Source organism: Dendrobates tinctorius, unplaced genomic scaffold, assembly GCF_039654945.1.
Source record: "Dendrobates tinctorius isolate UK_male_01 unplaced genomic scaffold, ASM3965494v1 ptg000009l, whole genome shotgun sequence".
Taxonomy (NCBI): domain Eukaryota; kingdom Metazoa; phylum Chordata; class Amphibia; order Anura; family Dendrobatidae; genus Dendrobates; species Dendrobates tinctorius.
Window position 1 is genome coordinate 1,524,378 of NW_027361677.1, and position 22,300 is coordinate 1,546,677.

General features: G+C 41.7%; 1 long non-coding RNA gene across 1 annotated transcript in view; it reads right to left on the reverse strand.

Moving 5' to 3' along the window:
• Positions 1-2,212: 2,212 nt before the first annotated feature.
• LOC141095588 (uncharacterized) overlaps positions 2,213-22,300 on the reverse strand; it is a 34,797-nt gene continuing 14,709 nt past the window's right edge. Inside the window, exons 2-3 of the long non-coding RNA XR_012233433.1 lie at positions 12,834-13,144; positions 2,213-5,831 (exon numbers count right to left, since the gene is read on the reverse strand). This is a non-coding gene — a long non-coding RNA (uncharacterized lncRNA). The remainder of the gene's footprint in view (positions 5,832-12,833; positions 13,145-22,300) is intronic.

Sequence of the window (22,300 nt, forward strand, 5' to 3'; positions counted from 1 at the left end):
CCTTCCTCTTGGCCCTCAGAGAGCACTCCTCCCCTTAATCCTGGTTCAGCGTTCCCCCTGCTGGCCTGGAGTGGAACTGTGTTGCGTGTATGGATTAACTGCGAGAGAGACCCATCATTGCCTCCAAGCCTGGCATTACCCTCCCCTGGAGGAAGGCAAAGCCACTGTGGCAGCCATACTCCTGGGGGCGCCACATTCACCCTTCTAGACCCACGCTACAAGGAGAACTTTGCATCTCTTCTTCTTGAGGTGAAGAGGTCTTCTAAAATGGTGCTGTACCTGAAGGCCATTGTGGAAAATATGTTGAAAAAATTCCTATCAGACAACGTTAGCAGCAGGGGGCAAGCTTCCTTGCCCAAGGACGAGAGGCCAGGAAGACACACAGCAGAGGCAGGGGTACACTGTCAAAGGCATGGGTCATTTTCATGACCAGCCCAGTGCCAAGGACCTAATGACCTTTGGCTATTGGGTTTCAAAGCTGGACACCTGGCATGAGTTATCCCTCTATGCCTTGGAGATGTTGGACTGCCCTGCTGCTACCGGCTTGTCTGAGTGGATATTTGCCACAATGGGGTCATAACAGACAGCCATCATATGTTTTGTTCTGTATTAAACTATCCTGTCCATTTACACTTGTTATTTTACCGCACATCTTGCCCACCATTATAATTAACTTTTGACCATCTTTCCAACCACAGTTGTTCAAACTTTGCCAGAACGGAATTAAAGGGGTTGTCAGGTCTAAATCACTCTCTGTGACTGCTGACTTATGAATCCCTTCAACACACGTACTGTGCGCTGCGAGGATTCGCCAGTTTATGAGCCAGGACGGGTAGGTGTGTATGCATTAAGCCTACTTCTGGCCAGAGCCTGTCTAGCGGGCATGGCCTTGCTCCTTACACTTGCTTATATGGACTCTCCGACCCTGGCTAAAAAACCAAGGACTCTCAGTGCGTGATCTGAGGGGATTCATAAGTCTGCATTCTTGAGGCTATGTGCCCACGTAGCGTTTTTCAAGTGATTTTTTCCTGAGCAGAAACGCATGCCCTTGCCAGGGAAAACGCATGCGCTTTTTGACACGCGTTTTTGACGCAATTGTCAAGCATTTTGTCATGCGTTTTCCTATGCGTTTTTGCAATTACAGTGTATGTATGCGGAATCGCATGCGATTCCGCACAATTAATGAACATGCTGCGTTTTTTCCGCTAAGCGTTTCCGCAGCGGAAAAAACACACCATTAGCACAACATGTGCGTTTTCCATTCTATTACATTAGATGCTTTTCTTAAGCGTTTCCGCAGCAGAAACGCTTATCTAAAAGTGCTGTGGAAACGCTTAAAAAACGCAACGTGGGCACACAGCCTTAGACCTATCAATTCAGACCAGACAACCTCTTCGTTAAAAAATGCTAGGTAAGTACATGTAAAGAAAGCTAAATGTGACGGCAGGTGGTCATGTATGCTTGTCTAAAGTGGAGTTCTTTTCAGAAAATATTGTCCTTTTTTTCTGATCCTGAACAGATTATATTGACTGCTTTTAAGTCACGTATCGCAAAAGTTTTATTTTAGCACAGACATAATATACATATAACCAGTAAAAAAAAAAAAGCAAAAACTTTTTGAAGTTTTTCAATTCTTATTTCAAGGAAATAACACTTTCTACCAGCTATCCCGATTTTCCTTTATTCAAGTCTATATATTTTGACATATTAAAATCAATAAAAACCAAGATCAATTATGTTTCAGCCAGCATGCTATGAGTTAACATTATACTAGCGATCCCTAGGGCTCAGGCTGGATTTGAGTGCGCGTATATTCGCAAATACACTTTAATGTTAATATATTCAATTCACACGGTCCCGACAGTCTGATTTACTTGGTGTAGGCACAACTAATATTTGCAGAGTAAAAATACTTTTTTTCTTTTTTAATTTACTCCTTGTGTTGACATCGGCAAACGTAAGTAAAGCTTTGAATTTCTCATGGTGATCCTGCAATAGACATAGAAGCTATAGACTTAATATAAATGTCCAGTCGCTGGGAAGGAGGAAGAAGTGTTTGTGTTTCTTAGAGCCGCGTGCATCATCAGTGACAGGTTATGGCTGGTGTAATAATAATGATACAGCGTCAGCTTTATTATAGGGGATATTTTGGATGTATGTCATATTTCTAATTTGAACATGTGAAAAAGGCGAAAAAGCTTCAAGATAAAAGTACACTTTCATATCCTTAAACTTTTATTGAGTATCTATTAATGAAGAGGCTTTTTCTGGCTTTCTTTGCAACCCCAAAGCAGTTTCTTAAATCATTTCTCTCTGCAGTAGAATTCAATTGCTGGATATATTCTTTTCCACTGGCAACTAAAATGCTACAGTTTGTGCTGGACCAGTTTTCTCAATATAGATCTTCACATTTTTGCAAATTTTTTGCCCTGCAAGGAAAAATTCCATAGTAGGAAAGTTAAAAAGTGTATAATTTGTTTAAAATACATATTATTCACTTTAACATAGTACCCCCCTGAGGAAGCATAAGTGCGAAACACACGTTAATGTTACAACGAGCTTGATATGTACCGTATATCCTTTGTTCTTACACTTCACTGCCTAGTATGTTAATAGAATAGTACTTTTACACTTGTCTCATATTGATCATTGTCATTTATACACATGGCCTATAACTTTTGCACTCATTTTTATATTCACTTGTTTTTTTATATTGAATGTCTGTTTGCCATTGTAACCTTGTTTCATTGATATATACCCCTATCCCATTGAGACTCGCTTATTGTGCTCATTATTTTCTTAGTATTTGTGTACATACCAACACTATGAGAAAATAAATATGTATTTTAAACTATTTAATAAATTATATTTTTTTTTTTACTTTTTATCCTAGCGCTGCATCTCTCCTTGTAGGGTATAGGATTGAATTTTTAGTGCACACTTAACTTCTTGTTTTGTGTAAATCCGTGCTCTCTTTTGCAAATTTTGCAACACACATTTAATTATTACATTATGCTAGTAAAACTCTTGACAGACAGTAATTCACATGGTAACCACAAAATGGCCACATGTAGACACATTTAACATAAATCTCTCCCGAGAGAGTATCTCAAAAGCATACTTTTTTCTCCAAAGGTTATCGTCTTGCACCAGTCAACTTGAGATATTTCAAGCCAAGAGATAAGGTAAGGTAGGACATATTTCTATGTAACTCTGTTATATCAGAGGAAAATCGACACCTAGTCTTAATTTCTCCTGTAGCAATGACATTCATCCCCTACTATGACATCTAGAAATCAGACAACCACTCTACCAGGTGAACACAGCAGTGATCTCTCTCTCTTCAGTCTTCCTCTTGCTTCCATCCCAGATTGAAGGGCATACAAACTATAGAACCAGAGCATGCAGCTACAATGGTGCCCTTGGAAAAAAGAAACTTTAGCCTAGCCGATTCAATCCTTCTTCCAAATAACTAGCAAGAATCTGTCATCTTTTCTGCAGATAACTTTTGTTGCTAGCAATGGAGATGTTACGCACCTGATCTGTCCCGGGTCTCGTCTTTTCTTCTCTCACCTTGGTCCGCTAAACTCTGCTGTGGTTCACATTGGGTTTTGTAGAGTAGCATGCCGTGATCCCATTTGATCATCTGCCTGGACCTATATAAGGCTCATCGAGACACACACCTGTGCCTTGGTATTAAGACTTTAGTGTTCCTACATCCTGGATGTCTGTGGCCTACAGTACCTCTGTTACCAGTCTGCAGTCTCAAAGACCATTCCTGTCTGCTTACACATTCTGGCACCTCTGCTAGTTGTCTTCAGTTTCCAGGACCTCTCCTGTCTGCCTGCAGCTTCCAGGGCCTCTGCTACCTGTATGCAGTGCATCTGCAACCTGTCTGCAGTCTCCAGGATGTTTCCTGCCTGACTGTGGCTTCCAGTACCTTTGCTACCTGGTCTACAGGACATCGCCTGTCTGCCTGAGGATTCCAATATCTCAGCTACCTATTTCCAGTTCCCTGTCCTTCTGTAGTCTCCTGTAACTCTGCTACCTGTCTCCCACATGCCTCTCCTGCCTGCTTTAGTTTGTAGATAGCTAAAATGTGGGCTTTAATCATGGAATGTGGTTTAAAACTATATGTCTCTAAAGAAGTCCTGTTACAGTTGTCTTAGGGTACCGTTACACTTAGCGATGCACCAGCGATCCTGACAAATATATGGATCGCTGGTGCATCGCTAAGTGGTCACTAGTGAGCTGCCACACAGGCAGATCTCACCAGCAACATCGCAGGGGTCAGGGGTCACTACTTACCTGTCAGACGCGGCGATCCTGACGTCCTCCCGCCTGCGTCCACGTGTTGCTCGTCGGCGCCACAAGAAGCCCAGCAGGAAGTGCCCGACAAGAAATTATCCTGGACATTCTCGCGCGACCAGCGATGAGCAGCGGGGGAGCCGGTCGGAGGCAAGTATCAAATGTAGTGATATCGCTAGCAATATCGCTGCTATGTCACAAAGTCGGTGACTTTACAGCGATATTGCTAGCGATATCGCAGTGTGTAACGGGGGCTTTACAACCAGAAACAAGATTGCGAAAAATAGGAGGGCTTAATGGCTGATCTTTTGATCTCTCTTGGAAAGAACTTCTTTTTGTTAGTTCTCAGTTTGGATTGCAGGATAGGATTGATAGAAAATTAATAGAATTGCTGTTTTTTATTTTATTGAATTTTCATGTCCGGTGTTCCTTAAAAAAGACATTTCTATCTAAAAGGGGTATTTTTAAAACTTAATATTTAAAGAAGGCATTTTTTTCAGGAATTTTTCTGTTACTATAAGCAGTACTGGCCTACTATCAGCAGAGATAAAAAATTAGAAAGGAACAGCGGTGTAATTTAATCTTACTATTGCTGTAAACAAGTCGCGATAGTATAATAGGTGGAGGTTTGGAGTGACTGTCAAAATGACAGCTCTGTGCTTCTTTTGATAAGACCAAATCAACATGGGGCAGATAGGAGAAGAAATATGATGGAGACCATGTCAATAGCAGTCAGGGAAAGCATTGTCACTGAACTACTGCCCTGCTTCCCCTGCATCGGCAGCGATCTCAGGAATTATCGTCACTGAACTGCAGCCCTGCTTTCCCAGCATTGGCACCGATCTCAGGAAGTTTCATCATTGAACTGCAGCCTTCTTTCCCAGCATCGGCAGCGATCTTAGGAAGTGTCGTCACTGAACAGCAGCCCTGCTTTCCCAGCATCGGCAGCGATCTCAGGAAGTGTCATCACTGAACTGCAGCCCTGCTTTCCCAGCATCGGCAGCGATCTCAGGAAGTGTCGTCACTGAACTGCATCCCACCTTTCCCAGCATCGGCAGCGATCTCAGGAAGTGTCGTCACTGAACTGCATCCCACCTTTCCCAGCATCGGCAGCGATCTCAGGAAGTGTCGTCACTGAACTGCATCCCAACTTTCCCAGCATCGGCAGCGATCTCAGGAAGTGTCGTCACTGAACTGCATCCCAACTTTCCCAGCATCGGCAGCGATCTCAGGAAGTGTTGTCACTGAACTGCAGCCCTGCTTTCCCAGCATCGGCAGCGATCTCAGGAAGTGTCGTCACTGAACTGCATCCCACCTTTCCCAGCATCGGCAGCGATCTCAGGAAGTGTCGTCACTGAACTGCATCCAAACTTTCCCAGCATCGGCAGCGATCTCAGGAAGTGTCGTCACTGAACTGCAGCCCAGCTTTCCCAGCATCGGCAGCGATCTCAGGAAGTGTCCTCACTGAACTGCAGCCCTGCTTTCCTAGCATCAGGATTGTTGCACAGTTCCTTGGGGGAGGGCTGATAAAAAAAGGGATTCCTTTTTATTGAAAAGATAATGCCCTCAGGGAATCAGTTTAAGACATGGGACAGAAATTAATTTACAAAGAGTGACTTTTAAGGAATGATAGCATGAAAGAAAACCACACTTTTTTTTTTTTTTAAAGAACATATGGTCACTTACTGTTTGTTAATAAGGAAAAAATAAATGTTATGCATTTATGCCAGTAGTAATATTACGTAGGTCTCCCTACAAAAACTAAATGCAATCCTGATTTTTTAATAACAAGCTTTATTTAAAATATTCTTTATTGGCCTTTATTTTAGCAGTATTGATTGGATACATCCAATGGTTAGTAGTGTTTTTGCTATAAAGCACTTGGGTCTTGGGTTAGACACCTGCTCAAGGACAACATCTTTATGAAACTTGTATGACCATCTATGTTTGAGATTTGTTTGTATGTTGGAGTGAGATTTCTCCATGTTCCCCAGTTTACTTTTTACTTTCTGGCTTGGCCCAATATTCTTGGTCATATTGCAAAGGTTATTATTATTATTATTATTTATTGTTATAGCGCCATTTATTCCATGGCGCTTTACATGTGAGGGGGGTATACATAAAAACAAGTACAATAATCTTAAACAATACAAGTCATAACTGGTACAGGAGGAGAGAGGACCCTGCCCGCGAGGGCTCACAATCTTCAAGGGATGGGTGATAATACAGTAGGCGAGGGTAGAGCTGGTCGTGCAGCGGTTTGGTCGATCGGTGGTTACTAAGGTTTAAGGTTGTTAAAGGACTGGACATTTACTTATAGGTTAAACTACTTCCATTATGTGGTGCTAGTAAAATTGTATTTCTATCTGAAAGAAAGTTCATTTGCATTCTTTTTCCTATGGAGCATTGACAGTAAAACTCAACGCACAGATGGACTCCATCAGTTGAGACTCCAAATGTTGTTCCTATCTTCAAAAAGGGGAAGAAGGTGGACCCAGGCAACTATAGACCGGTGAGTCTGACTTCTATACCAGGAAAGATCTTTGAACAAATTATTAAACAACATGTATGTCAGTACCTGGATAAGAATGAAGTGATTAAACAGAGTCAGCATGGGTTTGTAACTAATAAGTCTTGTCAGACTAACTTAATTTCCTTCTATGATGGAATTACTGATTGGGTGGATCAAGGAAATGCTGTAGATATAGTATATCTTGACTTCAGCAAAGCATTTGACAAAGTCTCTCATACAATCCTTATTGAAAAAATGACTAAGTATGGAATGGACAAGGCAACTGTTAGGTGGATTCATAACTGGCTTAGTGATCGGACCCAAAGAGTGGTCGTAAATGGCTGCACATCCAGTTGGAAGAATGTCTCAAGTGGGGTACCACAGGGCTCTGTCCTGGGCCCTGTATTGTTCAACATCTTTATCAACGATTTAGATGAAGGAATTGAGGGTAAACTGATTAAATTTGCTGATGACACAAAGCTAGGAGGGATAGCTAATACTAGAGAAGAGAGAGAGGATTCAAAAAGATATAAATAAACTGGAGAAGTGGGCAGCAACTAACAGAATGGTTTTTAACAGGGAAAAATGCAAAGTACTACCTCTGGGCAATAAAAATGAAAAAAGCATATACAGAATGGGAGGAATAGGCATAAGCAACAGCACATGTGAAAAAGATTTGGGTATACTAATAGATCACAGACTCAATATGAGTCAACAGTGTGATGCAGCAGCAAAAAAGGCAAATGCAATTCTAGGATGTATTAACAGAAGCATACAGTCTAGATCACGTGAAGTCATTATTTCCCTCTACTCCTCTTTGGTCAGACCTCATCTGGAATATTGTGTCCAGTTTTGGGCACCACATTTTAAAAAAGACATCAACAAACTGGAGCAAGTTCAGAAAAGAGCGACCAGAATGGTGACCGGTCTGCAAACCCTGTCTTATGAGGAAAGGTTGCAGGATTTGGGATTGTTTAGTTTGCAAAAGTGAAGACTGAGAGGAGACTTAATAGCTGTCTACAAATATCTAAAGGGCTGTCACATTGTAGAAGGATCAACTTTATTCTCATTTGCACAAGGAAAGACTAGAAGCAATGGGATGAAACTGAATGGGAGGAGACACAGATTAGATATTAAAAAAAACTTTTTGACAGTTAGAGTGATCAATGAGTGGAACAAGCTGCCACGAGAAGTGGTGAGTTCTCCTTCAATGGAAGTCTTCAAACAGAGGCTGGACAGACATCTGACTGGGATGATTTAGCGAATCCTGCTTTGAGCAGGGGGTTGGACCAGATGGCTCAGGAGGTCCCTTCCAACTCTATGATTCTATGAGCCAGTGCCTTCCCTAAAGCTTTCTACAGTACAAAAGTATATCAATACCTTATATGGAGGTATCCTAAGGCATCCTATTGGTTCCTACTGAATGGGACAGAGGCCACTTGGGTAATAAAATTGATGTCAAACTCTGTAAAGAGATGGGGAATATATTGCTTTGATAAGGACCTGTTACTTGCTCAAAAAACATTAAATACAGTTAGGTCCATATATATTTGGACAGAGACAACATTTTTCTAATTTTGGTTCTAGACATTACCACAATGAAATTTAAACAAAGCAATTCAGATGCAGTTGAAGTTCAGACTTTCAGCTTTCATTTGAGGGTATCCACTTAAAAATTGGATGAAGGGTTTAGGAGTTTCAGCTCCTTAACATGCGCCACCCTGTTTTTAAAGGGACCGAAAGTAATTGGACAATTGACTCCAAGGCTATTTCATGGACAGGTGTGGGCAATCCCTTCGTTATGTCATTCTCAATTAAGCAGATAAAAGGCCTGGTGTTGATTTGAGGTGTGGTGCTTGCAATTGGAAGGTTTTGCTGTGAAGGAAACATGCGGTCAAAGGAGCTCTCCATGCAGGTGAAACAAGCCATCCTTAAGCTGCAAAAACAGAAAACCCATCCGAGAAATTGCTACAACATTAGGAGTGGCAAAATCTACAGTTTGGTACATCCTGAGAAAGAAAGAAAGCACTGGTGAACTCATCAATGCAAAAAGACCTGGGTGCCCACGGAAGACAACAATGGTGGCTGATCGCAGAATAATCTCCATGGTGAAGAGAAACCCCTTCACAACAGCCAACCAAGTGATCAACACTCTCCAAGAGGTAGGCGTATCAATATCCAAATCTACCATAAAGAGAAGACTGCATGAAATGGTTCACTGCACGGTGCAAGCCACTCATAAGCATCAAGAATAAAAAGGCTAGACTGGACTTTGCTAAAAAACATCTACAAAGCCAGCACAGTTCTGGAAGAACATTCTTTGGACAGATGAAACCAAGATCAACCTCTACCAGAATGATGGAAAGAGAAAAGTATGGCGAAGGCGTGGTACAGCTCACGATCCAAAGCATACCACAACATCTGTAAAACACGGCAGAGGCAGTGTGATGACTTGGGCATGCATGGCTGCCAGTGGCACTGGATCACTAGTGTTTATTGATGATGTGACACAGGACAGAAGCAGCTGAATGAATTCTGAGGTAGTCAGAGCCATACTGTTTGCTCAGATCCAGCAAAATGCAGTCAAACTGATTGGTCGTCATTTCATACTACCGATGGACAATAACCCAAAACATAAAGCCAAAGCAACCCAGGAGTATATTAAAGCAAAGAAGTGGAATATTCTTGAATGGCCAAGTCAGTCACCTGATCTCAACCCAATTGAGCATGCATTTCACTTGTTAAAGACTAAACTTCAGACAGAAAGGCCCATAAACAAACAGCAACTGAAAACCACCGTAGTGAAGGCCTGGCAGAGCATCAAAAAGGAGGAAACACAGCATCTGGTGATGTCCATGAGTTCAAGACTTCAGGCAGTCATTGCCAATAAAGGGTTTTCAAGTACTAGAAATGAACATTTTATTTAATCTGTCCAATTACTTTTGGTCCCTTTAAAAACAGGGTGGCACATGTTAAGGAGCTGAAACTCCTAAACCCTTCATCCAATTTTAATGTGGATACCCTCAAATGAAATCTGAAAGTCTGAACTTCAACTGCATCTGAATTGTTTAGCTTAAAATTCATTGTGGTAATGTCTTGAACCAAAATTAAAAAATGTTGTCTCTGTCCAACTGACTAACTGTAGGTATCTTTTAAAAAATCTGTGAGCTCCCCTGATTAAGCCACTTTTTTCCGTTTTGAGCTGTGTCATTCCATTGCAGAGATATTAGCATTTGTTGCTTTTGGAGATCAGTATGTGAAAACTCTGCTTCTAGTTCAACTGGACGTTTCTTCAGAGTCTTCCCTGAGGTGCACACTTTCACTCCTCCCTCCTAGATGCTGCCAATCACAGCTCTGCATCTTCTGAGACTGCTAAATCAGCTGTCAAGCTGTGATCAATAGCATCTGGGAGGGAAGGATTAAAGCTCATGCCCCTAGAAAAGATTTTGAAGAAATGCTCAGTTGCACTGCAAGCAGAGATTTCACATACTGCACTCCAAAAGCAACAAATGTGAATATCTCGGCAATGGAGTGATGCAGAGCAAAATGGAAAAAAAGTGGCAGAATCAGGAGCGATCAGGGATTTTTACAAGATATTTTACTCAAATAGATTGAGTAGGTGACAAGTGTTCTTAAAGGAGATCAGCTAAATATTGAGTCTTATTGGCAAAGCTCTATAGGAAAATAAAACGCAAAATTAGTTTACTTGCAGAATGAAGGAAAACTCAGGGATAACCCTGGTTATATTTGAAGGCTCATTATAGGGTCATACACTGAATTAAAAGGTAGCAACTAGTGATGAGCGCACGTGCTCGGATAAAGTGTTATCGGAGCATGTTCCTGTACTAACCGAGTGTCTTCGGCATGCTTGAAGAATATGTTCGAGTCGCCACGGCTGCATGTCTTAGGTCTGTTCAAAGCCGCAGCACATGCAGGGATTTCCTGTTTGTTAGTCAATTCCTGCATGAGTTGCAGCTGTCGATCCGCCGCGAGACATGCAGCCGCAGGGACTCAAACATATTTTTCGAGCATGACGTAGTCACTCAGTTAACACTTTATCCCAGCACGTTCACTTGTGGCGCCCCTGAGGCTTCAGTCACCACAGAGGTACTGCACCTTCTCCTAAGGTGTGGTACCCCACCATCCAGGTAGGGTGGGAACTCCCTTTCACATTCCAACACCTGCACCCCACACACAGGATAGTTCAGGAGGGACCCATCCATGCTTTATGCTGGAAAGGTCATGGGATGCCTTTTGTGGTCCCTGGCTTCGTAACACGGGAGGTGCTGGGGAGGCGGGTGGAGTTAGATATAAAAGAGAGGGAAGGTGTAGGATTTCAAGTCAGTCAGAGGTTAGTCTGACAGAAGGTCAGTCTGCAGAAGAGGGCAGGTGGAGTAGGAGAGGACAGCCACTCAGTGAGGAGTGGGGATCCCTGGAAGGAGGGATGGAGGAAGGAGTGCTGCAGCTGCCTCAGTGACCTGAGCCAGCTGGCACGGGAAAGGAAGAGGAGAAAGAGACGTAGACTGGAGACTACAGATTCCATAAGAGAGATAGAACAGATCGGAACGAAGGAGAATAGAAGGACAGTGGGAAGCAGGTTGAGAAAGAGAGAGAACCCTTCCAGTCCAGAGCGCAAAGGCCGGGGCCCGGTCCCCGAGGTTGATTGGATCTTTATGTCCGGCAACAGACACCGGAGGAGTAGTGAGTCACCAACGCCTTACTCCCATCATAGACTTGGGACACAACAGCAACTGAATAGAGAGCCGGGACGCAGCGAGGAGTCCCCGAAGCAGGCTACAGCTGTCTGTCATACAAGTAGAGACTAGGAACACCTAGAGAGAGGCATTCCAGGGTAACTAAGTACTGGAGTGCTTCGCACCTAAAGGCGCATTGGAGGAGTCGTTCAGTAAGGTACATATTGGCGGAGTGTGGAGGGGAGAATCCTATCCTGCCTGGAGGTTGGCTGGGGCCCTGACCTGAAGAACACAGTGCGGAGGCAGGCATTTGTGTGAACTGCAAACAGTAAGTAAAGCTTTGGAACCGCATACTCTGGTGTCCTCCAGTTATTCCAGCACCGCTGCATCTGGGTAACAACATCTATACCATTCTGCGCCTCTCTTCATCCATTGCACCTACACTGCCCTGGGACTACAGCTCCACCTGTGGGGAGCTACACCATCTTTGCTGCACCACACCATCAGTCCCAGTGGATCTGCATGCAGCGTTGGCTCAACATCTCACTTGCCACGGGTGGTGTCACAAACTATTAAAATAAACTTTAACACCATTAACATCACCGCCATTGATATTGGGCGCCCAGGGACACGGACCGGGTCACCGCTGCTGTGACACACATTCCCCCTGACACCGGCCCGGTACCGAGTACCCCGCTGCCCTGGGTGTGAGGGGCGACCAACACTCATCACTAGTAGCAACCTCTTCTAGGTGGCACTTCCAAGACTGTTTCATCCTGTGAAAGAGATCATTTGCACGCAAAATATGCTGGTGATCTAGAAGTCATCACACAGTTATCAATTTTGGGGTGCATTTTACTCTAAAAAAAAAAAAAAAAAAAAAGTGCCTAATCTGCTCTAAGAGTCCTTTGTGCACTGCATGACAGTTTGTAAAACTCGGGTAAAAAATGGATGTGCCTAGGATTTTGACACATTTACAAAATACAACTTTTACAAAAATTTTCAAAAATTAGGAAAAATAAGTCCTAAAAATTTAAATCAGGAAAAATAAGTCATATCTCTGTTCCTCAAAGACCCCGGAAAAAGTGGTGGCTTTTTAGTCAGTGTGAAATTTAATGGCATCGATATATGTTGTGAGAAATTTATCAAAGACGGGAAGTTGCAGTAATAAATGTGTAGCAACAGACATCAATATAGCAGTCTAGCTATATGTTATAAATTAACTAAAATTAAATTTGGGTCTGTAATTCAATCCTTTCAACTTTGCTTCTACCAATATCTACAAAGTAGTTGAAATAGATTTCCAAATGACAACGTACTATTATGTGAGCCCTTCGTAAACTATTACCATTCGCCTTGTTCCTTCACATTTGACAATGGGAAAGCATTCTTAGAGGAATGTCATATGGTGCCGAAAATAAAGATTTCCCAAAACATGTTCGAAATCTGATGCAAAACTACAATGACAAGCACAGTGACAGAACCACAGGCCTTGTCACTCAGGTGAAAATCATTTTCTCCAATGATAAATTAATCTATGCCATCTCTGTGCTGTAATCCAGGAATATAACTGCAGGGGGTAAATTGTTCTAGATTTGCTACAATCAAATGTGAGGGCTTCACACTGGTCCTAAAAAAAAAAAAAGAGAAAAAAGAAAATTAATTTAAGGATACAGTACGATAACTCATTGATAATTTTAAAGCAGTGACAAGTGCAGTAAATGAATAGTTAGAATGATAACTGGCACTATTAGAATCCACAAAAGAGTATCTCTATATGACGCCATAGGCACTATGCAAGTGCTTCTTACAGGTTGTGGAAGTCGGGAGGTGGTATAAATTATTCCGATAGCATCGCAGTTGAGTTTTTTTGTACTACCTCTTAATATATTGCAGTCATCATATTATGTAGCACTGTGGACTTACAATTGCTCATTTTCCCTTTTTACTCAATTGATTCTTCTCTTTTCCAATAGGTCTATGACATCACGTGATTAATAACTGACTAGCTGAATCTTTCTATGCTCTATATAGAAACATGAAGTCAGTTTTCCCTGCATGAGTCATAAGTCACTGCAAAAGTCCCTGGCAAGGGGAGGAGCAGCAGCTGGGTCAGGAGTTAAGCAAGAGTGGAGAAAAGCTCCCAGGAACTTTGTAGTGAGATAGTATATGTCATGGTTTGGACAGTGTTCTTGCCCTGCACTCACAGGGCTAAGTGTACGTGGCCTCTTTCTGGATCTGGGAGGGGTATTTATACTCACTCTTTACCAGGGTTCTCTGTCAGCTACACTGTTGTTCTGATTGTGTGTCTGACCCCCCTGGTGTGCGTGTGCACTGCATTGCTTGTTTGCTTCCCTTGTATGACCCGGTCTGTCCCCTCACTCTGTACTCTGCCTCTCGTTTTGGTATTATTGTCTTTTCCGGTTCTGACCTCCTGGCTTGGCTATCGTTACTCCATTACAGTTTGTCCCTATTGTACCGTGTATTGCCTGTTCTGGTTTTCTGATCTATTGCTACGTCCTGACTATCCATTCTGCCTAACCCTTTGGTACTGTAGTGCTATCTTGTGCTTTGACCCTGGCTTGATCTGGTTTCTGTCTCTGTCTATGCACCCTGGGTAAGATTGTCCTGTAGTTACCTTTCTAGGAGTTTTCCTCAGCTTCTAGCTCTCTGGAGTTTAGACCACACCCTCAGCAGTCACATATTTCAGGTCCTGTGAGCCTGGAGCATGCATCGTCACCACTGCTGCCCCATTCCACAGGAATCTTTGTGCACAGTTTTGTACTCAGGACATGCATACTGGCTCAGTGAGCAGGTGCAGTGCGGTGTTCCAGACAGTATAGTAGTTCTAATGATGATTTAGCTAGTCTGTCTTTAAAGAGAACCTGTCAGGTCCCCCATGCCTTTCAATCCAGAAGTATTCATTTATGTATCACTCAATTCCTTACCTAATCAGCCCTGTAAAATGTTATTCAGTTAAATTGATGTTTAAAAAAAAGCATTTATAAGGTCCACTTTTCTTATGCTAATTAGGGCTTTGATTAGTCAATAATGTGTTAGTTTCCCCAGACTAGTGGGCCATCTTTCCATGCTATCATGTTAAGTTTTCCATGTTTTGGTGTCATAGCAAAGGGATGAACATAACGCATTCACTTACATCACTGTAAGGCCGGATGAACACCTCCAACTTAATATCCGTAAGAGGGATGATGCTATCCATGCCATGTTTCATCCCTATATAAAGGTAAAATCGTGATAGGAAACATGACAATAATATCTGCTGCCTGGGACCTCCAGGGGCAATTATATCCTGAGAGTTGGGGATCTCATAATCTTCTAAAAACCTAGCACATACCAAGACCAGCCCCCCATATGAGCTCACCAAGGGGATGTATATGGGTGTAACCTTGATCTAATAAAAATCAGGGTTTGGGTTACTGTCAGTTGTCAGTTCTGGAAGACACACTACTCTGTGGTTATGACCATTGCTCTACATAGTAGTTCAAAGGAGTGCTTCCCTCCACTAAGCTCTGAGCCCATTTCTGTCACATAGGTTTAATACTCTTTTGTTATCCCTTTTATATGCATGTGACCATATATACTGTATTGTTTTGTTCCCATTTTGTAACATTTTTGTATTTTTTTTTTTTTAAACACTGCCTACCTTTCCGGATTAAATATATAAAATTTAATAGCTCTGATCCTCTTGCTCTGTAAACCACAATCCTGAAGTCATACTCTACCTGTAGTGGGTGTCCAATCGGCCTTTATAAAGGATTGATGGTGGCAGCTAGTTACTTTTCCTATTATACAGTTGACAGTGACCGTGCCTGGGTATATATATGTATATATTCCATGTGTAAGTATCAGACGTGGATTTACCAATAACCGGCCTATTAGGGAAAACAACCGCAGCTTCATCCATCACTCAGCAGTCAATTGCGTAATTGTCCTGACGATTGGAGGCAGCAGAGTTTCATCCCATTGACACCGTTCATATGTGGATTTTTCTTTTGTTTTGTTTTTTTTAAGCAGAAGTTTTCAATAACACCCAGTGGATAAAAGAAAGCTCAAGTCACTTCTTTGAAGCATATTCTAAAGTAAACTTCATCATGCTAGGCACTTTAAAATCCAAAAAGCTACAAAAAAAGTCAAGAGATTAAAAATAAACTGTTTCGAAACTGCAAAACCGCTTCAGGAACCATTTCAGAAAAACTCCTACTCCTAAAGTCAAAACGAACTGATTTTTTGGAAGAGGAATGGGGAAAAAAGCAAAAATGGACACTTCTTAGAGGTTCTAGACTAACTTTACTGGGCTTTTACGATTATGAGAATATAAAAAAGTATTTTTTTTATATTTTACTACCTTTGAAAATAAATAAATACATATATATTTTTCTAAACGGATATATAGATGTCTATACAGTACATATATATTGTTAGGATTTGTGGATCGCACTGAATATAAATGATGGTAAAGTGTGATTGCAACCCGAGGTCCACCATGTGGTGATGGAAAACTGCAGCTATAGAACAATGGTGGAGCGAAGCTACGAGCAAGCACCATAAACACACTGAGTTAAAGGTCACTCAGTGTGAACAGAGTGCAAAGTACCTGACTGTTACTCCACAGAATGGTACTACAACAGAGAGCACTCAAGACTATACCCTGTTAGACGCTAAAGGAGTACATTATAGTAAGTAATGACGCTAGTTGGTTCCCTATAGCTTCCCCCTAGGGAAGTCGAGGCTGGTGGTTGTGCTCGTTCTGACACTCGGCTATGCAAATTGCACATGCGATTTAGGACGCCTGGAGTCAGATGCTGAGCCAAGCAGGAGTTCCCACCCTACACTGCCTGCTTAGACACATAATCGCAATGCTAGAAGCGGCACACCTGCACATAGGGTGGTAGCGTATCCACAAACACATATTATCTTAGAACACCGACACGTGCTCCAGGGAACCTTTTATACATTCCTGTTCAAGTCCAGTCAGACAGGACCTTGCTCGTGGACCAATCCAGAACTGCTATGTCACCTAAGCAGCTGACAGCCGGCCACCAATGAGGGGTCGCCACCTCACGAGCATGCTCAGTTGGGTGATTTCTGGGCTTAGCCTTTAGAACGTCTGATCACCGCTGCCTATTGCTGGTTACCATAGCTTTGGCTGGAGAGCCAGCAGTAACCAAGCGAACTTCACAAGTCTGAACCAGATGCTGAGAACGACGTCTTTGCTAAGCAACCTCCACTGTCGCCGGAGCAGAATAATGGGAGACCGCAGAGGCAGACAAGGCTTGAGATCCACCCTGTGCAGTGGGAGAATCCCAGCACCTAAATATATATATATATATATATATATATATATATATATTACACACACATACATACACACACTTGTCACTTGTGCTCAAAAGTTAGTGGTTAGGGCAGCACGGTGGCTTAAGGGCATGTCACACTAAGAGATATCGCTAGCAATATCGCTATAACTAGTGACGTTATAGCGATATTGCTAGCGATATCTCTGTGTCTGATACTTACCAGCGACCGGCTCCCCCGCTGGTTATCGCTGATCTCACGAGAACGTTCAGGACTGTTTCTCATCGTCAGCTTCCTGCGGCGCTTCCTGCTGTGAGGACGAGCGACGCGTGGAGCCGGGCGGGAGGACGCAGGATCGCCTGGTGTGACAGGTAATTAGCGATCCCCGTCCCCAGCGATGTCGCTGGTGAGATCTGCCTGTGTGGCAGCTCACTAGCGACCACTTAGCGATGCACCAGCGATCCTGACCGCGTCATATCGCTGGTCGGGATTGCTGGTACATCGCTAAGTGTGACAGTACCTTTAGTGGTTAGCACTGCAGCCTTGCAGCGCTGGGTTCCTGGGTTCAAATCCCACCAAGGACAACATCTGCAAGGAGTTTGTATGTTCTCCCTGTGTTTGCGTGGGTTTCCTCCCACACTCCAAAGACATACTGATAGGGAATTTAGATTGTGAGCCCCATCGGGGACAGTGATAAAAATGTGTGCAAACTGTAAAGCGCTGCGGAATATGTTAGCGCTATATAAAAAAATAAAGAAGAAGATGATTACTGTGTTTTCTCTTTTTACATCATAATGACAACCCAAAACAGTGCACAGAAGTTGACACAAATGGGTTTGAATGGCTACTAAAGGTAACATCCTCACCTGTGACCTGTGACAAATGAAAGAAAAATTGTTTGGGATGCAAAGAAAAACCCACAAACAACATCAGCTGAAATACTGGACTCTCTGAAACTAGCGGTGTGGCTGTTTCAAGATGCACAATAAGGAGACACTTGAAGAAAAATGGGCTGCATGGTTGAGTCGCCAGAAGAAAGTCATTACAGAGCAAATGCTACAAAGTAGCACATTAAGGTCATGGAGTGGCCTAGCCAGTCTCCAGACCTTAATCCCATAGAAAACTTATGGAGGAAGCTGAAGCTCCGAGTTGCCAAGCGACAGCATCAAAATCTTAGTGATTTAGAGATGATCTGCAAAGAGGAGGGGACCAAAATTCCTCCTGACTATTGCGCAAACCTCAACTACAAAAAACGTCTGACTGCTGTGCTTGCCAACAAGGGTTTTGCCACCAAGTATTAAGTCTAGTTTGCCAGAGGAATCAAATACTTATTTCTCACTGCAAAATGCAAATAAATGTATATAATTTGTACAATGTGATTTTCTGGATTTTATTTTTGATTTTCTATCTCTCAATGTTAAAATTAACCTACACTTAAAATTATAGACTGTTAATGTCTTCATCAGTGGGCAAACTTACAAAATCAGCAAGGGATCAAAATAATTATTTCCTTCACTGTATATACAGTGGGTACATAAAGTGTTCAGACTCTTACATTTTTCACTCTGTTTCATTGCAGCCATTGGGTAAATTCTAAAAAGTTCATTTTTATCTCATTAATGTACACTCTGCACCCCATCTTGACTGAGAAAAAACAAATGTAGAAATTTTTGCTAATTTATTAAAAAAGAAAAACTGAAATATCACAGTCGTAAGTATTCAGACCCTTTGCTCAGACACTCATATTTAACCCTGCTATTCTGTTCGTTTCCAATATACACTTGTACTGCTCCTGTCATTTTTGACCGGACCTATTAAAATGCTGTTTTAGCTACTTAAAAAAAAAAAATTTTGAATACCTGTTGCATTATTATACTGTATGTGAACATGGTTGGTCATTATAAAAAAAAAAAAATACGCAAAAAACTCAATTTTATTTATTTTGTGTTTATAAAGGTTACAAGGGCTTATTGAATTCTGCAGAGAAATTACAAATTTGAGCTTAACTAATTAAAACAACTACTACTACAGCAACTATAACTAAAATTAACTATAGTATAAAATGCGTGCAAACATTTTGAAAAAAATAGTAAAAATAAAAAATCAGTTTTTTTATTTATTTTTAGAGGAAAAGCAGGGTAAATAACATACAGAGAAAAAAAATTACACAGAACTGTACTGAAAGCCAGTGCATATGGTTTGTACTGAAAGCATGTGTAAATCTGCACCTAAAGCAACTGTTTACTTCATAAGCAATAGTAGATGCAATAAGTAGTCTCAAAAGAAATTATAACTCTTTTGTTTTACTCAAAAAAATGGCTGAAATTAGCATAAAATGCTATTCGGTCATTTTTGAACGGGACAGTACAAGTGTAAAAAAAAAAAAAAAAAGTGGGGCAAAAACTAAACAAAAAAAAAAAAAAAAAAAAAAGTACCCTTAGAAAGAAGCCCTCAAATTAGGAAAATAGAAGTAACCACAAGTTTCAGAACCGCATAATGAATTTTTTTAAAAATATCAAAGTTCAAAAACGGTCATTTTTGACCGAACAGAACAGCAGGGTTAAGTCACATGCTGTCCATTTCCTTGTGATGTGCCTTGAGATGATTCTACTCCTTCATTGGAGTCCAGCTGTGTTTAATTAAACTAATAGGACTTGATTTAAAAACGCACACACCTGTCTGTATAAGACCTCAGAGCTCACAGTGCATGTCAGACCAAATGACAATCATGAGACCAAAGGAACTGCCTAAGGAGCTCAGAGACAGAATTCTGGCAAGGCACAGATCTGGCCAAAGTTACAAAAGAATTTCTGCAGTACTCAAGGTTCCTAAGAGCACAGTGGCCTCCATAATCCTTAAATGGAAGAAGTTTGGGATCACCAGAAGTCTTCCTAGACCTGGCCGTCCAGCCAAACTGAGCAATCATGGGAGAAGAGTCTTGGTGAGAGAGGTAAAGAAGAACCCCAAGATCACTGTGGCTGAGCTCCACAGATGCAGTAGGGAGATGAGAGAAAGTTCCACAAAGTCAATTTTCACTGCAGCCCGCCACCACTCGGGCCTTTATGGCAGATTTCCTGACTGGAGCCTCTCCTCAGTGCCAGACATATGAAAGCCCACATAGGGTTTGCAAAAAAAAAAAAAAAAAAAAAAAAAAAAAAAAAAAAAACACATGAAGGACTCCCAGACTATGATAAATAAGATTCTCTGGTCTGATGAGATGAAGATAGAACTTTTTTGTGATAGTTCTAAGTGGTATGCGTGGAGAAGACTAGGCACTACTCATCACCTGCCCAATACAATCCCAACAGTGAAACATGGTGGCAGCATCATGCTATGGGGGTGTTTTTCAGCTGCTGGGACAGGACGACTGGTTGCAATTGAAGGAAACATGAATGTTGCCGAGTGCAGAGATATCCTGGAAGAAAACCTCTTCCAGTGTGCTCTGGACCTCAGACTTGGCCGAAGGTTCACCTTCCAACAAGACAATGACCCTAAGCACAAAGATAAAATAACAAAGGAGTGGCTTCAGAACAACTCTGTGACCATTCTTGACTGGCCCAGCCAGAGCCCTGACCTAAACCCAATTGGGCATCTCTGGAGAGACCTGAAGATGGCTGTCCACCAACGTTCACCATCCAACCTGATGGAACTGGAGAGGATCTGTAAGGAAGAATGGCAGAGGATCCCCAAATCCAGGTGTCAAAAACTTGTTGCATCATTACCAAGAAGACTCATGGCTGTACTAGCTCAAAAGGTGCTTCTACTCAGTATTGAGCAAAGGGTCTGAATACTTATGACCATGTGATATTGCAGTTTTTCTTTTTTAAGAAAGGTGCAAAAATTTCAACATTTGTGTTTTTTTCAGTCAAGATGGGGTGCAGAGTGCACATTAATGAGAAAAAATGAACTTTTTTGAATTTACCAAATGGCTGCAATGAAACAAAGAGTGAAAACTTTCCGTACCTACTGTATATATTATAGCATCCTGTAATATATAACTTAAATTAATTAATTTCCTGCACCAGAAATGTCCAATCCTATATACCCGCAACAGGATATCTTAGCAGTTCTTAGCCTTACATACCAGTTGTGCATAGCCTGGCAAAAAGTCAAAAGTAGATAGCAGAGAAACTAGAACTTCTCATGTCATATCATTTGTTTCTTAAGTCTTATGATGTATCGATTTACCACACTATATGAGAAGTGCTTCTACCTACTCTACCTTTACGTATGGGTTTTCCCATGAACAAAGTTCATTTTAATCAATAGATCTTGGAATAAAAATAAATTCCACAATTGGATGTGTTTAAATAAAATGTTCCTGAGCCGAGATAATCTTATAAATGTGCCCCTGCTGTGTACTGTGTAATGGCTGTGTCTGACCATACAAGAACATGATCTGATCATACCAGAGCTCTTTTGCAGGGAAGGAAACAAAAGAGAGTGTACAGACAGGACAGCAGGGGATCAGCTGTGACCCATGCTGTAATGTCTGTATACTCTTTTGCAGTTAGTTTTTGATGTTGTAGATTTTCTCCAGCATTTCTGCACCCATTAAGTAACTTTACTTCCATTTTTTTTTAAAAATACGCAGTGTCAAAAACTCACTCAAAATAAAATACAGCTGATTCATGGTATAAAGATCGGAGTCACTAAGATCGACTATAAGGCTAACTTACCAAATCTCAATAAAGTTTTGGCAAAGCTAAAAATATCAGGAAGTATCAAAAACAAAGCAGCCCAATTTAAAACACGACATGCCAACAAGAGACAAAAAAAAAAAATGCAGAGATAAAAACACAATAAAAACTCACTGGAAAAAAGTGCAAGTAACCTCATTTACATAATAGATGCAGAAATGCTGCAACATCACAAACTCACCAAATGCTCATCGTGGGAACGTAGCGTTAGGGACACAACAGGCATAAGATAGGCTACGTTCCCACAATGAGTTTTTGTGCTTTTTTGATGCTGCGTGTTTTCACTGTGGCAAAAGCGCAACAGTTCCAGAAAAAGATGGAATTTATATATAGAAGTCTCCTGCCCACTCTGCTTCTTTCTAATGCAGTGTAAACTGACCTGTGGTGCTTGTTTCAATTCCCCATCAAGTCAACTTTTCTTGCGGGTACGCTGAGTTTTCTGTGCTGAATTTCCCCATAGATTTACATTATACGTTTAAAATCCGCAGCAAAAAAAATGCACATGCAAAAAATTGCGTGTGTGAAATTGTGCTACTGTCCCATTATTGTCATCACATCGCTGGAATGGTGCCGGCACAGGAGCTGAGTAGAGGCTTTATTATTTTATCGGGGCCCAAAATTTAGTTTATGAAGGGGTTGTCCTAGTAGTGGACAACCCCCCAAATAACTATGATTAAGAGCCTTAGAGCTCATACTCACTTGCGAGATACTCGCACGATTCTCGAGCAAATCTCTTGCATGAAAACCTGGCACTGCCGCCTGCACTCGGA